Below are 6,520 nucleotides of genomic sequence, written 5' to 3' on the forward strand. Positions count from 1 at the left end.
TTTGCACAAGTTAACAACAGTGTACAAAAACAAAACATTATACACACTGCTAAAAGAGCTGCTCCAAAAAGTTGAGCCAACATTGCTCCTAGTGGTCCTAATTTCTCCAATAACCAAGCATTCACAGACCATCCAGCTCCTTTTGATGGACCAAACGCCTCCCTTATATGCTTCAATGCTTCTATAACACTAGTCATATTATCCGAATTATCTGGAATCAAGGTATAACAGGCATCCCCTGTTAGATTCAAATCCACACATAAACCTCCTTGCTTAGCTAAAATGTAATCCAGAGCCATGTCATGTTTTAACAATGTTAATCTGTGACTTTTTTGTGTGTATTTGACAAATACTGAAACCCTCTTATTGTCTCATTAGCAAAGCCTTGTAAAGTGTACGTAATATTATCTATATGATCTGCTAAAAATGTCACACCATACCATGGGAATAATCCTATACCCCATTTTTCTCCTATACTGATTCTCCAATGATAGGCTTCCAAGCTATGACACTGAGCCATTTCCCTTTTCTTTCTTCTCCCATAATTCCCTTCATCAGTTGCTTCAACTTTTTGGAGAGTATAAACCTCATAAGGAAGCTTTAATGGTGCCATATAACAACAGCCTGTCCACCCATATGGTAGAAATATGTATGCTTTATCTCCACAAACCCACCAAATATCTTTAAAATTTCCTATAGTCACATTTACAGGCAAAATGTCATACTGCACCATTAACGTTCTACTCTGTTTCCTATCTGGTGTATGAAAATTCACTTTAAACAAAGCATTCTTAGGTTTAGGCTCTTTAAAATTCATCTTATAACGAGCACAATCAGATATTCCCATAAACATCCCCTGTCCATTGTGAGTTTCATTGGAACAAAAACTTTAGTCTTTAGTCTCCACAGACTTTACTTCCATCGCATCAGGCAGTGCTGTCAGTAGATTTTCATGCTGATCAAGGAAATTCACATATGGCAGCTTCATCAACCAAGTACAATTTAATCTAGGTCTAAACAAATGCACTGATAAAGCCATTATTCTATCTTCTGCAGAGTTTTGCTGATATATTAACCACGATAAAGCATAAGATTGACACATAGCATGCAGTGGTTCTGGTACTGTCTCTAAAATTGATGGCCATGTACTTGGTGTTGGAACTTTCACCACACATGGACCAGTCAACATCTTACTCATTCTAATGGAATGGGTTATTTGCTGAAACCATACATTTCTAGCTGCCTATGGGTCTGTGATTTGTAAGGGTAGGAGACTATAAATGTTACACCTCCCTTAGTCCCTTAAACATGCAAATGTAGACCAACCTTTACATTCACCATATTTGGAAAGGAGAAAGAACCATATAGATCGGGGTCCTACCCAAGAGGGGGGAGAGAGGAAATAGAGATGAGAGAGAGAAGATAGGGAAGGAGAGAATGGAACAGAGACCAGAGACAAGTTTTTAAACCCCTCAGTGTCTGGACTGAGAACAGTCCACCGACCAAAAACATCCAGCCGACAGCATCCTGTGTCACTGATGAAGGACTAGAGGACGAGCGACACACACTGTGCAGCGACAGATGAGCTACTGTCTCTGACTTTACATCTACAAGGTGGACAACGAGGGAGGAGTGTCTCACAGAGTGGACAGAGAGTGGACACGGTTTAAAAACTGAGTTTAATTGAATAAAAGATATAACAAAACAAAGACAGGCTACAGTGGAAACTACAAGACTAGGATTTTAAACAACTTGGACTTGGAACAGGAAATACACAAAACGACAAAACTAGGAAATACTAACGACCTGACTAGAAGTGGGGCGACATGACTTGGGAACAAACAAATGTGAAATGTCCAAAAAACGGGAGAGACACAAGGGAACTTAAATACAAGACACAGACAAGATACACCTGGACAGATAACGAGGGGGCAGGGTAACAGATGAGACACAGACGAGGAGGCGGAACAAAGGCCGGACTATGGTGACAACAAACAGAGCCATGTGCTGATAGAGCAGACATGACAAGATGAGGGCGTGACAGTTTTCCTAAAGATAAAGAGAGTTGGGGTGTCCTACATGCTGATGCCAGTGCTACATGCAGAGCAGAGGCTTATCATGCAGTGAATCCAAGTATCCTGCACATAAGTTTTTAAACGCTGAAGTGGGCAGTCACAGAAAATAATAATAATAATACATTTTATTTAATAGCGCCTTTCTAACACTCAAGGACACTTTACAATTACAACAGCAAGAAATAAAAATTATACATAAAATACAAGTAAAAGAAACGATTAAAATATAACACAGTTAAAAACATGGATCAGTTAAACATTAAAAGCAATCTTGTACAGGTGAGTTTTTATTGAGGATTTGAACTGTAGAAGTGAGTTTATGTTCCTTATGTCAGGTGGCAGCGAATTCCAAAGCCGGGGACCAGAGCGACTGAAAGCTCTACCCCCCATGGTGGTGAGACGGGCGCAGGGGACAGTCAGGTGAATAGAGGAGGAAGATCTGAGAGTGCGAGATGGAGTAGTGACAGTGAGAAGATCAGAGAGATAGGGTGGGCCGAGGTTATGGATGGCTTTGAAAGTGAGTAGAAGGATTTTATAGTCTATACGGAACTTGATTGGGAGCCAGTGGAGTTGAAACAATACAGGAGTGATGTGGTGGAATGAAGGGGTTTTTGTGATGACACAAGCAGCTGAGTTTTGAACCAATTGAAGCTTATGGAGAGATTTGTGTGGAAGACCAAAAAGCAGAGAATTACAATAGTCAAGGCGGGAAGTCACGAGGTTGTGCACGAGGATGGCAGAGGTATGTGGTGTGAGGGCAGGACGAAGGCGACTGATATTACGTAGATGAAAGTAGGCGGACTGGGTAATTTTATTGATATGTGATTTAAATGATAAAGAATTGTCGAGGATCACACCCAGGCTTTTTATCTGAGAGGAAGGGAAAACAGATGTGTTATCAATGTCTATTAAGGGACTGTTAGTTTTTGAGAGTATTGATTTAGTGCCAACAAGTAGAACCTCGGTTTTATCACTGTTTAGTTTTAATAGATTTGCAGTGAACCAGGATTTTATTTCTGTCAAACAATCAGTAAGGGTGGAGAGTGGGATGTGGAGAGTGGGTTTACAGGAGAAATAGAGCTGGGTGTCATCTGCATAACAGTGGAAGCTAATGTTGTGTTTTCGAAAGATATGGCCAAGGTGAAGGAGATAGATAATGAAAAGAAGGGGCCCCAGAACAGAGCCCTGGGGCACACCTGAAATAACAGGGAAAGATTGAGAAGTAAATGATTTGATATGAACGAACTGAGTGCGGCAAGAGAGATATAGTTTAAGTGATTCCAATTCCAAAGTAAAGTCTGTTTTGGAGGGTGGTGTGGCAGATGGTGTCGAATGCTGCACTTAAGTCAAGGAGGACAAGGATGGAGAGTAGTCCTGAATCGGCCGCCATAAGGAGGTCATTTGTGACTTATATAAGGGCAGTTTCCGTGCTGTGTAGTGGGCGGAATCCAGATTGGAACTGATCATAGAGGTTATTATTTTTTAAGTGATTGTGGAGTTGCGAAGCTACTACCTTTTCTAGAATTTTTGATATGAAGGCAAGATTAGAGATGGGCCGTAGGTTATTAAAATCAGTGGGGTCTGAACCAGTTTTTTTCAGAATTGGAATTATTGCAGTAGTTTTAAAATGAGCAGGAACAGTCCCAGTGGAAAGAGAAGAGTGTGTAATGTTGGTGATGATGGGGACTAGTGAGGGCTGACAGGCCTTCACTAGGACTGAAGGGAGAGGGTCTAGTATGCAGGTGGAAGGCTTTAGCTTCTGGATGATTTCAGAGATATCTGAGGTAGTGGGAAGCTGAAAGGCAGACCAGGAATGAGCAGGAGGAGAAAAGTCAGTCTTCATGAACATTCCGATGAGACCCGCGGTGAATGTATCTCCGTCGAGGAGTGAAGACAATGTCCGGGTGTAGCAGTAGATCTGATGGAGTAGCAGACCGACTGAATCGGAAACGGAGAAGCTCAGCAACAGAATACTGCAGCAGACCCATTACAGGTTTGTGAAATAGCAATAGTCCAGGCAGACAATGTGGGCTTGCTTAAAATATTTAAAAGATTAGGAGAAATAAATAAAACTAGCAGTTTTTCGGGTGAGCAGCGGCAGCAAGTCGCGCCAGCGTTCACTCAGCCCTCTCCTAGGTCAGCTTTTCCCAGCCAACACTCCAAAAGTTTCATGATTATCTGTATCGGGGTCTGCTCACAGTTGTGACAGATAATCCGTTGACATACATTCACTACAGCTAAAATGAATGCAACCAGTTATAGATGGTTAGCTGCATTTTCCACATTCAATTTCAGGCTCAAATATAGAGCTGAACAAGCAAATTCTGATGATGATGGTCTTTCCAACCCCATGGTGGGTTAACCAATGATGTCATATCTCAAAAGGAACAAGAGCAAATCCATAGTAAGTGGGAGTGCAAATGCTCTCAGCCCTTGTACCAAAATTACCTGCTGTATCATTTGACCCACAGTTAAGACAAAGACACAGGAAGTTGTGTCTCCATCTGAGCTCCATCTACCATCTGGCATAACAGACATGCCTAGGGATGAGTGCAACAAAGAATTATGAGCGTACTCTGCCCAAAACAGATGGATTATCAGAGACCAGATACCCTAGTTCTTTCCAGATCCTGGTTAACCCTCTCAGTCTGGCCATTGGACTGTGGATGAAAGCCTGATGACAGGCTCACAGAGGCACCCAGTAGTTGGCAAAAAGCCTTCGACTGGCAAACTGTGGGCCATGATCAGAGACCAAATCTGTAGAAAGCCCATGAACCCTAACCACATTCTGAAGGAGCAGTTTGGCGGTCTCCTTGGCTGATGGAACTTTGGGTAGGGCAATGTATTTGCAGGCTTTAGAAAATCTGTCAACTATAACTGAGATCACAGTGTTGCCTTGGGATACTGGTAATCCTCTCACAAAGTCTAACACTAGAATTACCAGGATTTTCATATGACCCCTTTTTCTACCAGAGGCTGCCAAATGGCAGTGTTGTGGTAATTTGCATCCCATTAGGCCATCTTTTGTTATGTACATTAAGCCACTACTAGGTGCTAAATGGGGGGATGGGGGGGTGACAGTGTGCACTATGTTGATCCATTGACTCAGATGGAGAAAAAACCCTTGATTTTAACCCTTCTTAAGGAGCAGCCTGTAGAATCTGAGTAGAGAGACTGTTCCAGAGCTGTGTGGCTTCTACTGAGAAAGCTTGGTCGCCCTGTAGTTTTTTCTAGTGGTGAAACATAAACATTATATTTTGTATGAAATTTGAAATAGTGAAACATAAAAGTAAAGTATAAATTAATGTAGTATACAGGCTACTATATAGGTACACATATGTAAAGCACGTATTTAAATGTGTACATAAAAGTCTGTGTGTATATATTCACATATATTAATTTTGTATTATTTTATTTATTATTATTATTTTGTTTTGTTATTGTTTCCTGTTTTAATGCTTTGTTAATATTGTTCTCATAACAGTCACACCAATAAAGCTACTTTGTATCATGAGAAAAAAAGAGAGAGAGAGAGAGAGTTAGTTTTCATTTGCCCATTTCACACATGCACAGTAATCCAGAAATGTTTCGGTGTTTACCCGGAGGAGCTGTGTGTGAACGCGACCTACAACATCGGTCCCGGACATTACCCGGACTTTATCCTCCTCGAGCCCTAGTAAATGTTCCGGGTGAAGGCAGAGTCAGCACATGTGAGCAATGTATTCAAAACTAAAATAAGTGTAGGATGATTTTTTTCAGTTTAAATAGAATTTTGATTAAATTATTCAATTTGTTTTTAATACATTTTCATTTTTCACTTTCCTATATATTTTGGTATTTGACGTCTTATATTTTTCAACTGCAGATTTTATGTTTTCAGATTCAGATCTTTTTTTTTTTTGTTTCATATTTTTTTAGATTTATTTTCAGTTTCAGAGTTTTATGCCCTGATCTCGCGTGGGAGGCGGGACATCAGTGCAGAGGGGCGTGGTCTAATGATTGGCAGCATAGCAATGAAGGCAGAGGAGCTTCCTCACTGTTGACAATGAGAAATATCACTGAACACTGACGTTATACGCAATATTCAGTGTAAAACGTTGACTTTAGTGACATAGTCCTGTACAGAGCTCTTTTAGACAACATTGAGCACCAATCGCAGTGAAAGAGCTGTAAACTCTGTCAGAGCATAGTTCCACAGCCGCACTTTTCTGGCGATGGCGTCCACTCCTCTCCTAAAAGAGCTCACTTTGAAAACATTGCTTTATTTTTCAAAGTTCAATAAAGATATTTTTTTCAAATGAATAAAACTTTTGACACTAATATAGCTCCAAACAGGCAACACAGCGACAAGCGAAAAAATCAAGCTGCTAGTGTGAACACACGATAAAGCATGTGTTTCATCTCTCGCTGTGAGAGCGTGCCTGAGGCAGAAAACCTCCGCATGT

The sequence above is a fragment of the Hoplias malabaricus genome, chromosome 17 (assembly GCF_029633855.1).
Source record: "Hoplias malabaricus isolate fHopMal1 chromosome 17, fHopMal1.hap1, whole genome shotgun sequence".
Taxonomy (NCBI): domain Eukaryota; kingdom Metazoa; phylum Chordata; class Actinopteri; order Characiformes; family Erythrinidae; genus Hoplias; species Hoplias malabaricus.